Source organism: Epinephelus lanceolatus, chromosome 10 (genome assembly GCF_041903045.1).
Source record: "Epinephelus lanceolatus isolate andai-2023 chromosome 10, ASM4190304v1, whole genome shotgun sequence".
In the NCBI taxonomy this organism is placed as follows: Eukaryota; Metazoa; Chordata; class Actinopteri; order Perciformes; family Serranidae; genus Epinephelus; species Epinephelus lanceolatus.
Genome location: NC_135743.1, coordinates 8,193,146 through 8,208,278, shown reverse-complemented (window position 1 = coordinate 8,208,278; position 15,133 = coordinate 8,193,146).

Sequence of the window (15,133 nt, the reverse complement as noted above, 5' to 3'; positions counted from 1 at the left end):
ATGTCAAACAAAGGGGCACAGCCATCGCTGATGCCGCTGATATGAAGCGACGTCGATCACATTCGGTTTATAAATAGAACAATTAAGCAATTATCATAACTGCAACTCTGATCCTGTGTGGTTTTATGCAGCAGCAATTTCACAGCTCTCACAGACAGTGTGGTGATGCTGAGGAGATCCTACATCTGTCCTGCATGTTTTATTACGTGACAACGATGAGGGATTGCTTCTGTGACTTCTCAGTAAAATTAGACTTTTCTTCCATTTCTTTTTCACACTGATGCAAAGTGCAGGTTTTAGCCTGTGACCAGCAAAATAAAAAAAGAAGGGGGGCTCCTACAAGAGCTAAATCTGGATCCTTTCTCCCTCGTCAGAGCAGTTTGTGGTTATCAACAAGTTACATCAGTAGTCACTTTATGTTCTCCATGAGCACCCGAGCTCTCCTGGGATGTTTATTGTGAGCGTGTCAATAGACTTTGTTGTTGTTTTAGAGATCATGACCTCTGTCACATGAGCGCTCCATTGTAGAGCAGGTCACTGTAGCAAATGGCTCCAAAATAACATGATTGTCACGCCGACATATCGGACTGATAATCATGTTTTTTAGAAGAGTTTCAGTGACAGAGAAAAGAATAATTGAGTGACTTGTGATTACATTGAGTCCTAAAAGTAGAAAAAAAGGAAAACTGGCCGTGCAGTAGACGTAACATTATTTCAGCTTCTTTTTTGTGTTAATTGACACGTTTCAGGATTTTAAACAGGAACATTTGTACTTTTATTTAATTCTAATGCAGCCACCTGCTTCATTTTGTCTTACTTCAAGATACTGCCTCTGATTTCTGATGAATTCTTGTTTTTTCAGGATTTACAGCAAGACATATTTTTATGTTTCTAATACCGGACCTTCAATATTTTAAAGGCCAAAGGCCCCTTAGCCAAAAGAGAAATGGCGCAGGGACTCCCTACTACATATTCTGTATAAAACTGAGTTGCATATTTAACTGGGTGGATGAAGCTCGTCGGATAGAAGATCTATCAGCTTCCGTGTTGATAATTCTTATATTTGCTTTTAAGGTAGGTGGGGGTAGAAACTTCACTTTCACCAAGATAAGTTTGCTGCAAAAAATATGTTGGATTAATGTTAATGTGTATGTTCAGACATATCTTGATAAAAAACAATAACTATCAAACAAAAATTTGGTGGCCCCTTGCAGGAACTCTGAGGACCTCCTCACAGTCACGGCCCCCTTGTTGAAGAACCAGGATCTAATGGGTTTGGAAAGGATGTCATGAGCCCGAGTGATGAACAAACCTTTAACTCACAGAACAGCTGTAACAAGTACATTTACTCAAATACTGTCCTTAAGTACAGTTTGTAAAGTACTTGTATTTTACTTGAGGATTTCAATTTGGTGCTTGTTTATACTTCGTACTCTACTACGTCTGAGAAGGACACATTAGCATTTTTACTCAGCTAGAATTATTTGACAGCTAGTTACTTTTCATCTGAAGATTTTACAGGAAAAAACGGCGCACAACCTCCCTTCAACATTGAGATGTGGTTGAAATGATGTTATTTCAATATTAAAACAACACTGAAACAATGTTTATTTCTGATGGCTGTAAAATATTTTAACAAAGTTCTCATAAATCAACACTGAAATTTCAGAGAAATCTGTCTCAACGTTGAAGTAACGCCAGCTACTCTCCTTCTTCCATGTTCTCAACATAGACTGTATATAATAATGGATGTAGCTATCGTGACATCATCCACTGGTTTGTGGACTGGCATTGTGAAGCCTCAAGTTCGGTATTTCAGCCTTCACTATCTTGGAATTTTGGAGCCAGCAGTGACCATACTTGGACAAGATGACAAGAGTTGTGGAGGAGTGAGGGGTGGATCTGACTCACAGCCTGCAGTGACACCTCACAGACGGCCTGTCACTCAAGCACCCCCGCCCTTAAATATACACAAGTTTGGGCCGTGATTAAATGTAAATGGGTGAGTTTTACATACACCAGTTAGCTAACTGGCTAATAGGCTATTTTCCCAGTTAGCTAAGCTAGCACACTGTCATACGGTCTCTCTGAAATCCACTGCAGAAGTTCAATTTTTTTAATGTGTTTGAGGCAAATTCTGGACTGAAATATTACGGAGGGCAAGAGTTTCGTAGGCACATCGGATATAATGGAGATCCCCACAGGAGTGAATGGACTTGCGGTTGTCTCTTTGTACACATTCGTAAATGGAAACGAGGCGTAAAGCTGTCAAATACCACTGCTTGGTCAGTGATTTTCATGCCACACATCGACAAGAAAAGACATTCTTTCTCGACAGTATGGTACACATCCAGGCGGTGGATGAACACATTCTCACTCACTCCTCGTCACATATGGATGTTTTAGTCATGGACTTTCCACGTCCACATACAACGTGCAAGGTACCCCGGGTGTGTTGGTTGTTGATGTTCTGGGACGCCGTGTCAAGTTCTGCTTGTTACATGCATTGTCTTCTTTCAAAATACACTTCCGTTTTCGCGGGAAATTTAACATTTACATACAGTCTCTTTCAAAATAAAAGCACTACGTCAGTACAACAATGTGAACTGACAATTTTCCTCCCAACAACAAACACACATGGTTAGGTTTAGGAATCTTACGGGACATGGACACCTCTCTCTCGGGTGAAAGTCGGTGTTTGTTGGACCCATCCACCACCCCTCCCACCTGCTCCAGTTGGACTTTTGCTGCCTTAACTTTTTTTTCCTCGTCCCACTGTGTTACCCCCTGATGCCACCAGGCCCCGTGAAACTATAACGTCATGCCAACAATTAGGGACACCTTTTTTTGTTGGTTTCTGACGCTGCATGTCACAGCCCACGCACCGCATTTCGACGACTCTGGAGTGAGACCGGGCTCAGCACACTGTCTTACTGTCTCTCTGAAATCCATCGCAAAAGTTAAATTCTTTTTATCGTACTTGAGGCAAGTTTGGACTGCATACGAAGGGGAGGAGTTTTGTAAGCACATCAGATATCATGGAGATTCCCATAGAAATTAATGGACTTCTGGTTGCCTTGTCTCCGTACACATTCGTAAGTGGAAATGAGGCATAAAGCTGTCAAATACCACTGCTTGGTCAGTGATTTTCATGCCACACATCGACAAGAAAAGCCATTCTTTTGCAGCAGTATAATACGCCACCAGGTGGTGTCAGTTTATAACGCTGTCAGACGGCATCAGTTTGAAACGCCATCTGAAAAGAACAGAACTTAAGGAGCTGGAGAGTCCCCATAGGGCGGGCTGGAAGGATTGTAGATGGGCCCAACAAACACCAAACTTTCATTCAGGAGCCTGGTGTTTGCTTCCCATATGAATGTTGAGCCCAACCGTGATCTAATACATTTCCTGTGAAAACTAAAGTGTCTTTTAAAGACACAATGCATGTAACAGGCGCTAATCGACTTGACATCCCAGAATGTCAACAACAGACGCACATAGGATGCCTAGAACATCACATGTAGACGTCAAAAGTTCACTGAACAAGCAGCGATTTGTGACAAGTCGGGAGAACATGTCGAAAAAACATACAAAACAAAGAAGTTCAGCAATATTACCTCTCACTATCACATACATTTTCCAACTGGATCCCAACTTTTTGTCACTACAAGCACAAAGACATTACTGTACACACACACACACACACACACACGCACACGCACACGTACACAGAAACAGACTGATGGAGTCATGCTCCACCATTAGAGAGATGTAGTCAAAACCTAATCAGCAGACGAGCAGTTAAAGCAGTAAAGTCACATCCACTCCCAACCTGAAGTCAAGGTGATTAATTGAAATTATCTGGTGGAAACAGAGAAACAGGCAGAGGTCACAGTGGCGGCTTAAAAATAGTAGAGCACCACTCAAACGCTCACGGCGAGAGGAGAATCATTTTCTGTTTAGAGGCGGTTAGGCACGTAGGAAATCAAGCCATTTACTCTCTGCTGACTTTAACACCCCGGAGCGTGCATCAATCTACTTATTAATCGACCACAGCTCAGAAATATAAACACCAGTGAAATTAATATTTACACTAGTGTTGGCATGTCTTGTTTAGCCGTGCGCTTTAATCGTCAACATGAAAGTTAACAGTGTAATTCTGTTGCACACACTTTGCTCTTTGGTTTCACCTCCGTGCAGCTCCTCTACAAACGACTTCTTCCTTTCTCTTTGTCTCTCTTTCCTCTTTCTACTTTCTTATTTTAGTTTTTCCTCTCATGTTTTCTGTCATACATGTTTTCTTTTTAATATCTTATTTTTGGCTTTCAGTTTTCTAGTTTTCTTTCTTTGTTACTTTCCTGTTTTTTTCCTAATGTCTTGTTTTCTTTTATGTCTTGTTTTTTGTTTTCTGTATTTCTGTCTACTGTCTGGTTTTGTTTCTACCTTCTCATTTTCTTTACTTCTTTCTACTTTTATGTTTTCATCCGTTTCTACTCCCTTGTTTTCCTTCTTTCTACTGTCTCATTTTCTTTCTATTTTCTACTTTCCTTTATTTCTGCTATCCCCTTTTTTATGTTCTCATTTTCTTACTTTTTCTTTCACATTTTCTTTCTTGTTTTCTTCTTTCTTACTTGTCGTTTTCTTGTTAATTTCTCGTTTTCTTTCTATTTTCTCATTTGCTTTATTTCTGCTTTCTAATTTTTACTATTTCTCATTTCTTCACTTCTTTCTACTTTCTCGTTTTGTTTCTACTTTCTCATTTTCTATTTTCTAATTTTCTTCATTTCTGCTTTCTCCTTTTTTGTCATTTTCATTACCTCATTTTCTTTCTTTCTTCTTTCTCATTTCTTTACTTCTTTCCACTTTCCCATTTTCTTTGTTTCTGCTTTCTCGCCTTTTTTCTTTCTACTTTTTCATTTTCTGTCTACTAATTAGTTTTCTTTCTTCTTTGTCTCTCTCTTTGTACTTTCTGGTTTTCTTTCTTTCTATTTTTTAATTTTCTCTCACTTTCTGCTTTCTTGTTTCTTTCTCTGTCTCTTTCTTTCCTTCTTTCCTCAGTTTTTTCAATGACTTTGCTTGTTGTCCAAACTTGAAGTATCTTTAATTTGCATAATTTTATGTTAATGAAAAAAAGCTGTTCTGACGCTTTCGATTATGTCACATGAGATAAATCAGTAGATGGGTTTGCCCTGTTGTCGTTTAAGTTTCCATTCTGTTGAGCGTGTTGAGGGCTCCTGGTCCATGCTGCCTTAAAAGTTTAAACTTAAAGTTTTTTTTTTCTCACTTTGGAAACAGCAGTTGACAAAACAATCTCACCACAGCGTGCGTTTAGCAGCTCCTGAATCAGATGTGGATGGAAAGCTCCAGGGCAGCTAGAATTTGTCCAGAAAGAAAACAGGTGACGTGTGTCAGATGGTGGACCTGAGGTTGTAATATGAAGGAGGCAAAGTAAGAACATGTTCAGTTCCCCAAACCCTCCAATACCCTGCAACACATTCACATATGAAAATCAATAAACAGAGAAGAATTTACAAGTTCTCGCCCTTCTACCCTGGATTCACCTCCCGTATTAATCGTCTCAGCTTTATTTCTGTATCGGGTCCCTCATCAGAATGACTGATGAAGTGAACTGGCAGAGTTGTTGTGCTTAAGTTGCACACAGAGCTGTTGCACTAAATCAAAACGCCGTGATCTGAGAAAACGATACCTAACATTTCAGATCCAAGGGCGTAGCAGCAGCGCTCAGTGATAACGCTTATTGCCCGAGGGCGAAGCCATGAATGAAACATCAGATTTCTCTTTCAGACAGTCTTTTATAAACACCCAGCGAAAAGTGAAAAAACACATCTCCATTAATGGTGCTCTTAGCATCCATTTGCTACCTGCAAATGAGACACACTGAGACACCTGCGTGTTCTAGTGAAACAAGAGGCCTCGGCGCCCTCCTCCCATTTACACTGGCAAAGATAACAGCAAGTAGTGAGTCGCTGGCGAATAGGGGAGGTGAGACCGTTAACTATGAGGGATGATGTCGATTTATCATGATATTACAGCTCTGACAGGGAAACACACCTGTACTTTTTGATGTAATTTATTGACTGGTTTGTGGATGCTGAGCGAGAGAGGGAAAAAATTAGTGCGGCTTTAATTACTGCTGCTGCTGGTTAAAATATTAATGGGGCACAGAGTGTTGCATGCTCATTTCTGTTGATTTTTAATTAGCAGTAATTCATTTCGCACAAAGCATGTTGATGCCTGTGCCGCAGACATTAGCGAAGAAGCTGAATAAAGATGTTTTTCAGGGGGTAGAGAGAGAAAGAGAGAGGCAACGTGCATACTGAGCGGCGCTGGGCACACATCTCAGACACTCTCCAGGCCAGAGAAGAGGCAAGGACAGGCGTCTGTGAAGGGGGGAAAAAAAAAAACCCCTCCATCAAGTCTGACAAATCCAAATCAGCGTCTTCAACTGCTGCTTTGGGGAAGAGAGCAGGGAGGAGCAGGCAGAGGAGGGGATGAACTGCAGAGAGAAAAGAAATGGATATAAGCTGACTGAGTGTCTCCGAGCAGTGTTTCCATGAATGGCTGCCGTCTTATCAGAGCTCAATCATTAGACAGCTTAATACGTGTTGTCTTCAGATGCTGAACAAAATCAAATTAAGTCACAATGACCTCAGAGTCCGCATTCCCCTGCTTTTGTACAACCAATCTTTTGCAAGATTGGATACATTCTGTGTGCATTTTTTATGTCTTTAAATGAAGCAATTTGCTTCTAAGTGACAGATGTGCGCAGGCCTATTAGTACACTGGCGATTAGGAATCTTCCGAAGGATGGAGGAGAAGGAAAAAAACACCCACAGCAGGTATATTTTAGATGTCGACCTGTGGTTGGCACGCGACGAAAGCTCTTCTCAGACATTTCCGTCAAAGCAATGTTTCACCTTGTGACCCTTTTACAAGGAAGAGCACCATCTCTTCATCAGCCTACTCTATTACCCAGAGTTCCCTCCTCCTCCTCCTCCTCCTCCTCCTCCCCCGTCCGCCCCCCCGCCCACCCCTCCCCTCACTCTGGGTGTGCGTGCCACGCCAGAGTCCGGGCTGGCATCTGGGAGGCTGTGATTGAGAAGTGTAAATAAATAATAATCCCTGGAAAGGAGACCGGCACATCAGCATCTGTCGACTCCCCAGCTAATAGTTTTTATTGTGGTGCCATCAATTTAGCACTCTTTGTTTCCTCGATTCCCCCTCCCGCACCAGAGCAGATAGCGCCCTGTTTTTTAATTGAACTGAACAGATTTTTGTTTAAGGATCTCTTCCTCCTGTCTGTGGCGTTTCGGAGTAAAATCCAGGCGATATACTGTTGATGATTTTTACACAGCAGCTCTTGCAGAGGAGATCATGTGCACTGTGTGTTTGCTTTTTGTTGCCGTACATGTCTGCTCATTTGTGCACATGTAACATATCAATGCATGTGTGCAGGGGTGCATACACTTCACTGTGGTGTGCATGTATTTGGGTTAGGGCATGATTTGGTGCAAAAATGCTAAAGAGTGCAGCCTCTCAAAGATGAAGTAAAAACACTCGGTGGATACTGTGCAGAGTGTGTTTGAGGAGAACTCTGTATCAGTTTCCATCTCGTTAAACTTCAACTGGAGATGATTGCAGCCAAACCGGGAATGTTCACTGATTGTCCCACAATTCCAGATGACAGACACACACTCCGCGCACAGCGAAATCACTGAAAAGCAGCGCTCCCGCTTTCAGGGTGTGCTGTGCGCGAGTTTAAAAGGTAGAAATATGCTGGTGTTTTGTGGACATGGGAAGCAGGCTGATGGGTGCATAAATAAGGCATGTTGGAACATCTGGTCTTTGTTGTGCGTTCAGCTTTTTAATGTCTTCAAAGAGCAACTCTGACGCATCGCTGACTACCACTCCTTGCTCCTGCTTCATTTTAGCATGGAATAATAAACCATCTTTGGGGAATTTAGTCCCTCAGTCGCTCTCTCTTCATTTGGATATGCCATTGCAACTCCCCCCTCTCCACTCCTCCACCCCATTTAAGACAACTTTCTTTTTTACTCAGTTGATTTTAAATTTTTATACCTTAGGGAACGCTGGTGTATGTCACTGCAGTCGCCGGCTGTGTTGCTGCTAGCGCAATTAAAATTCACGCACACTTTCCTCGTCCCCATTCCCCAGCATGCTTCTTCTTTGGACGGCGCCAGAGATGGAAAAGTTGTAAATTTCTGATTATATGCAGAATAGATTTAGTCTGGAAGGCCGCTCTCAACACAATTAAGCACCCAACGCCCATAAATTAAACACATATAGGACTTCGTATCTGAATGATATTCCTGTTGACCATGAGAGTTCTCTTGAGCTTGTACTTTCATTATGAATGTCGTCTCACACTATGTTCTCCTGCTCAACTTAAATCAACCAGCGGCGTGACACATTAGGAAATGTTCCTACCAGCCCAGCACAGTAAAAGTTGCTCCTCTGTTGCGGGCGCCAAAGAGACGGCGACACTCTCACAGTGTGTAATGTTGCTATTTTAAGAGAACTAATTCACTTTGGCACACGATAATTGAAAGATGACGGCAGACTGTATTCCCTGAGAAAATGATAATTCACAAGTGGTTTCAATAGGAGGAAGTGTTGAGGAACAAAAGGCATTTTTATGACTTCAGTGCAGTGGTCTTGTGGGATCTGAATGCTGTGAAAATTGGCATGCACGCAGAGGTCAGGCTTGTTTTAGTATTAGTCTCATGAGTGACGCATGACTACTGACATGAATTTCATTTTTTTTTTAGATCCAGTGTGTAAGATGTAGGGGGATAATACATATAATATAATATGTATGTTTCCTTTAGTGTATCATCAGCTGAAAATAAGAATAATATTGTTTTCGTTATCTTAGAATGAGCCGTATCTAGGTCTTCGATATTGCCATGTTGCACCACCACGTTTCCACAGTAGCCCAGAATGGACAAACCAACCAACACTGGCCATTTGTGTTGTTGTGTCGGCACCACAGTTCACCCCCACCACAACCAGCACCGTCTGACAAACATTAATTTTTTAAATGTGTCTTTATTCAGTTTTTCTAGCAGGTTGAATAACTGGGTGTATTTGTTTTGCAGTCTCTGCAAGATTTCGTGAGCTGTTTCGGGATTGTTGCAGCCTCATTTGTCTGATTTTACAGCAGCTTTTCCAAAAATTTGCAATGAATGTTTTAATGTTAATAGGCGTTTTTTTTTGTATGACAATAAGCATTGTCTTTTGTTATAAAAATTGCAAAAATTCTTGTAATGCTGTCTCGGATTCAGAGCGTATTATTTTGCACATTCAGGGCTCCCCACAGAGTTAAAATCTGTTTGTAATTGCTACCAATCAGCTGTTGCTGCCATTCGACGCAGCACTGAAGGACTGTCGCCGTAAGCTGCTCTCCTCCTGCTTTCTCTGCTGGTTAGCACATCACAACGTGACCTTATCACTACTTATATTTTGCTGCTGAGGCACAAGCCCCACTGCAGCTGTTAACATCAGAAACTGAGCTGTTGGTCTCACACTAAAACAGCTTGACTCTGTTGCTAAATTTGTAATAAGCATTGGGTAACGTTAGCTTTGTGATGCTAGCAGTTAGCCCTGTCACTGTCTGTGTGTGACTCTGTCGCAGGCGCAAATCTCTGGTCCGCAGCACGTCTTAGTTAAATAGCAAATTTGCGGTAATGTTGTGGTGACTGGACAAATTGCAAGGTCGTGCAGAATGAATGGGGACTGGCTGAATTTGTGATAATTGTAATTGCAACATTGAGAAATCCTGAAGAAACTGGTTTTGGAGAGGAAGAGATCTCTGTGGATAAACGTAAAAACCTCCTGATGGTCTGGATCCTAAATTAGTGGAGATAAATGGTGCGCATACATCAGCAGGTGCTAATGTTTGTACCGGTTTTGATCACCTAGTCTGTTTGTTTTGGAGAGGAGAGACCTCTGTAGTAGGTAATGTGGCTCACAGTAAAAACCAACTGAATGATGAACACCAAAATAACTAATTGGGAGAAATTTCAGCTGGTTGCAATCTGCAGTCCTCACCACTAGATGCCACTAAATCCCCCTAAATCTTACACACTGTTCCTTTAAGATGAAGAAACAGAAACAAAGATTCTAATCCTTGTTGCAGGTTGAATAAACAAAATGTGCCAAATTTGAACTGTTTCATGCTTACAAATGTTAAAATTCAATGAGAAATCAACAATCCAAACTTTGGAAATCCAAACCAAAGCCCCCCGTCAGACACGGATTCTGACACATTGCTGTAATCTGTCGCAGCTTCTTGGCTTTCAAACATTTGTGTCTGTTTGTGTCACAAAAGTAGGAGAAAACTGATCTGGAGGCTTCATAACTTCTAAACATTTTTGTATGTGCAATGTGGGGATAACAAACATTTAAGCTTTCAGCCTGGAGCTTTCCTCAGACTGCTGTGTGTCAGTCTGTATTTATATGGCCGACCCCACCCACCATCACAGCTGCAGGCCCTCAGTCATGAGGTGATTCAATTAGATGACAGAATCCACAATATGAGGCAAGTCATCATGAAAGTAGAACTAGAAACAATCTGCTTCTTTACTCTGTGACACAAACCATCAAACTGCATGTAAACTACATTAACTATAGTCTAACCTGCAGTGTGATGTGTGACACAAACAGAGAGTCTAAAGTATGCTGGTATTGTTGTTGAGCTTGTTGAGCTGTCACAGTTGTCACTCAAGATAAAGATAGATAAAAACTTTATGATAAAACCGACCAACCTGTTTCATGTCAACCTGTTTTTCTAAATTAGCTTGTTTAAAAATTGTTTGAGGAATGAGTGTCAAAGATTGCAGCATTTTTGGTAATTCAGGTCTTCCAGGTGTACGTGCACACAGTGAAAAAACAAGCTGAGACTGAAGGTATATATACAGTACAGGCCAAAAGTTTGGACACACCTTCTCATTCAATGTGTTTTCTTTATTTTCATGACTATTTACATTGTAGATTCTCACTGAAGGCATCAAAACTATGAATGAACACATGTGGAGTTATGTACTTAACAAAAAAAGGTGAAATAACTGAAAACATGTTTTATATTCTAGTTTCTTCAAAATAGCCACCCTTTGCTCTGATTACTGCTTTGCACACTCTTGGCATTCTCTCCATGAGCTTCAAGAGGTAGTCACCTGAAATGGTTTTCCAACAGTCTTGAAGGAGTTCCCAGAGGTGTTTAGCACTTGTTGGCCCCTTTGCCTTCACTCTGCGGTCCAGCTCACCCCAAACCATCTGGATTGGGTTCAGGTCCGGTGACTGTGGAGGCCAGGTCATCTGCCGCAGCACTCCATCACTCTCCTTCTTGGTCAAATAGCCCTTACACAGCCTGGAGGTGTGTTTGGGGTCATTGTCCTGTTGAAAAATAAATGATCATCCAACTAAACGCAAACCGGATGGGATGGCATGTCACTGCAGGATGCTGTGGTAGCCATGCTGGTTCAGTGTGCCTTCAATTTTGAATAAATCCCCAACAGTGTCACCAGCAAAACACCCCCACACCATCACACCTCCTCCTCCATGCTTCACAGTGGGAACCAGGCATGTGGAATCCATCCGTTCACCTTTTCTGCGTCTCACAAAGACACGGCGGTTGGAACCAAAGATCTCAAATTTGGACTCATCAGACCAAAGCACAGATTTCCACTGGTCTAATGTCCATTCCTTGTGTTTCTTGGCCCAAACAAATCTCTTCTGCTTGTTGCCTCTCCTTAGCAGTGGTTTCCTAGCAGCTATTTGACCATGAAGGCCTGATTCGCGCAGTCTCCTCTTAACAGTTGTTCTAGAGATGGGTCTGCTGCTAGAACTCTGTGTGGCATTCATCTGGTCTCTGATCTGAGCTGCTGTTAACTTGCGATTTCTGAGGCTGGTGACTCGGATGAACTTATCCTCAGAAGCAGAGGTGACTCTTGGTCTTCCTTTCCTGGGTCGGTCCTCATGTGTGCCAGTTTCGTTGTAGCGCTTGATGGTTTTTGCGACTCCACTTGGGGACACATTTAAAGTTTTTGCAATTTTCCGGACTGACTGACCTTCATTTCTTAAAGTAATGATGGCCACTCGTTTTTCTTTAGTTAGCTGATTGGTTCTTGCCATAATATGAATTTTAACAGTTGTCCAATAGGGCTGTCGGCTGTGTATTAACCTGACTTCTGCACAACACAACTGATGGTCCCAACCCCATTGATAAAGCAAGAAATTCCACTAATTAACCCTGATAAGGCACACCTGTGAAGTGGAAACCATTTCAGGTGACTACCTCTTGAAGCTCATGGAGAGAATGCCAAGAGTGTGCAAAGCAGTAATCAGAGCAAAGGGTGGCTATTTTGAAGAAACTAGAATATAAAACATGTTTTCAGTTATTTCACCTTTTTTTGTTAAGTACATAACTCCACATGTGTTCATTCATAGTTTTGATGCCTTCAGTGAGAATCTACAATGTAAATAGTCATGAAAATAAAGAAAACGCATTGAATGAGAAGGTGTGTCCAAACTTTTGGCCTGTACTGTATATATATATATAAAATATGTGTCATGTGCCTGTGTTAATGAGTTTATCCTTTGTAAGATGAAAACAGGTAAACACACGTTCACGGTCCATTTTTTCTGTCCATTCAAAATGAACAGAAAAAAATGTTTTTACAGATTGACTGAAAGAAATGAGTGAACTAAGGATAAGTGAACCCTGTATTTCCTTGCCTCGGTGCTACAGTCTCACCGTTCACACTCAGCTGCAGCTGTGTTGCCTGATGCTGAAACAATCTGTGTGTTCCAATACCCATACTACCATACTGTATAGTACGCCAGAAAAAGATTTAGTACGTCCCAATACATGGTATGTCAAATGCAGAATGCCAAAAATACCAGCACATTCAAGCAACTGACGACCAGTCGAATAGTAATAATAGGAATATTGATTGTTTAAGTGAACAAAATAATAATTACAAATATGAATATAAAAATAACTGACAGATGCTCTCTGGGCTGATCTGCATCACTGGTGAACTCAGTGAGTGGCGTCTTTTATCACCATGGTAACAGATATAAAAAGCCTAAGGGTCAAAGTTCAGGGCGTCATGGTATGAGACAGCAGTATGTCCAGATTGTGTGCATGCTGTGTGCAACAGTCTGCACTGTTTAGTTTTGTTGACTGCTCTATAATGATGGAGATGGGTTTGGGAGCATATATAACAAAGGGCCCATTCCCCACCCAACAGGGCCGACTCTCTCTATGGGCCCCCCATCTCACAGGCCCCCGTGCAACCACACTGCCTGCACTGTCTATATTTAGGCCCCTGCACATTCCATGTATTTGTATCTTCTAGACTTTATAACTGTAGTACCCCTTTTTCTGGTCTTCTTGTTGTGCTTCTAGTCTTCAGCTTGTTCAGAATGCTGCAGCTAGAATCTTGCCAAATTATGGTATGTCCTCACTGGTTGCCAACGCTATACATCGGCATGCCCTCTTTGCTCTCTCGATGCTGGTCCCTTCATCATTCATACTGTTCTCATCCCAACTCGTCACATATTGCCACTTGCTCAGTGCCATTCATGTCCACATATTACGCACAAGGTATCACGAGGTTCTGGGATGGCGGGTCAATTTACAGCTGTTAAATGAATTGTGTCTTCAAAATACACGTCTGTTTTCACAGGAAATGTACAGTTTCTGGTTGTTACATGCATTCAGTCTTTTACAATATCTGTAAAACAACTTGTATTTCGGCTTATTTCCTTGTCCAACACAAGGAGGGGGTTTGGTTTAGAAAAACATCATGGTTTGACTCTACACTCACACAGGAAGCAAACACCGGGCTTGTGGGTGAAAGTCCGGGATTTGTTGGTCCAATCAAACCACCCTAAAGGGACTTTGTAGTTTCTTACATCATGGTGTCACCAGCAGCATTTCAAACTGACACCGTCCAGCAGCGTATCATACCACCGTGAAGGGTGGCTTTTGGCGGTGGTGTCTGAAAATATTGACAAAGCGATGGTATTTGGTGTCTTCGGAATGAGAACCGGCTGCATTATTCCTGCTCTTTAGATGCAAACAGTCTTCTTCAAAATAAACATTCAGAGTCTATAAAACTCCTTGTATTTAATTTTTTTTCTTGTGCAACAATGGTACTTATATAGTTTTAGAAAAAAACATCATGATTTGGCTCAACATTCATACGGGGAGGGAACACCAGGCTCCTGGGTGAAAGTCCGGTGTTTGTTGGACAGATCCACCACCACTTCCGCCCACCCTATATCTCCAGCTCCTTAAGTTCTGTTGCTTTCCAGTGGTGTTTCAAACTAATGCCGTCTCCGGGCGTTATAAACTGACCTCGCCATTTTCACAGGAACTGCACAATTTACTTACAGTCTCTTTCAAAATAAACACACTACGTCAGTACAACACCACGAACAACAACAAACACACATGGTGACGATTTGCCAACAAAAGCACCTGGTTAGGTTTAGAAGAAGAAACCAGGGTTTGGCTTTACAGTCATACAGAAGTGAACACCTGTGTCCTGGGAGAAAGTAGATGACTATTGGACCTATCCACCACCAGACCCCCCCCCCGATACCACTGGGTGCCGTTACACAGTAACAGTGACTTGCCACATATCGCACCAATGTTAGAGACAACTTTTTTTCATTGGTGTCTGCTGCCGGAAGTCACTGCTCAAGCGTCGGTTTTCGACAACTTTGGAGTGAGATCAGGTTGTGGTGATTGACTGAGATGGAAACAGGAAACAGTATTCTCTTTCCACCACCGTACACAGTGTATGTATGATCTGAACTGTGACCATGGCTGAACATCAGGTCATGCCATCATCATGTATATTTATGCCACCAATGTCATTAAAACAAACTCCTGAACTGATATTCTCAGGACTCTTTTGTTTCTGCTTTTGAAGGGCTGCAGTGTCATCACTGGCCACAAGGAGCTCTGCTGCACATGCATCTGTGGCACACTGGAGCTGACAAACCAAAATGTTGACCTGACCCCAGTTAGTGCTCATCAAACTCAATCCAACTCTTTATTCCTCTCAATAGTGTCTGT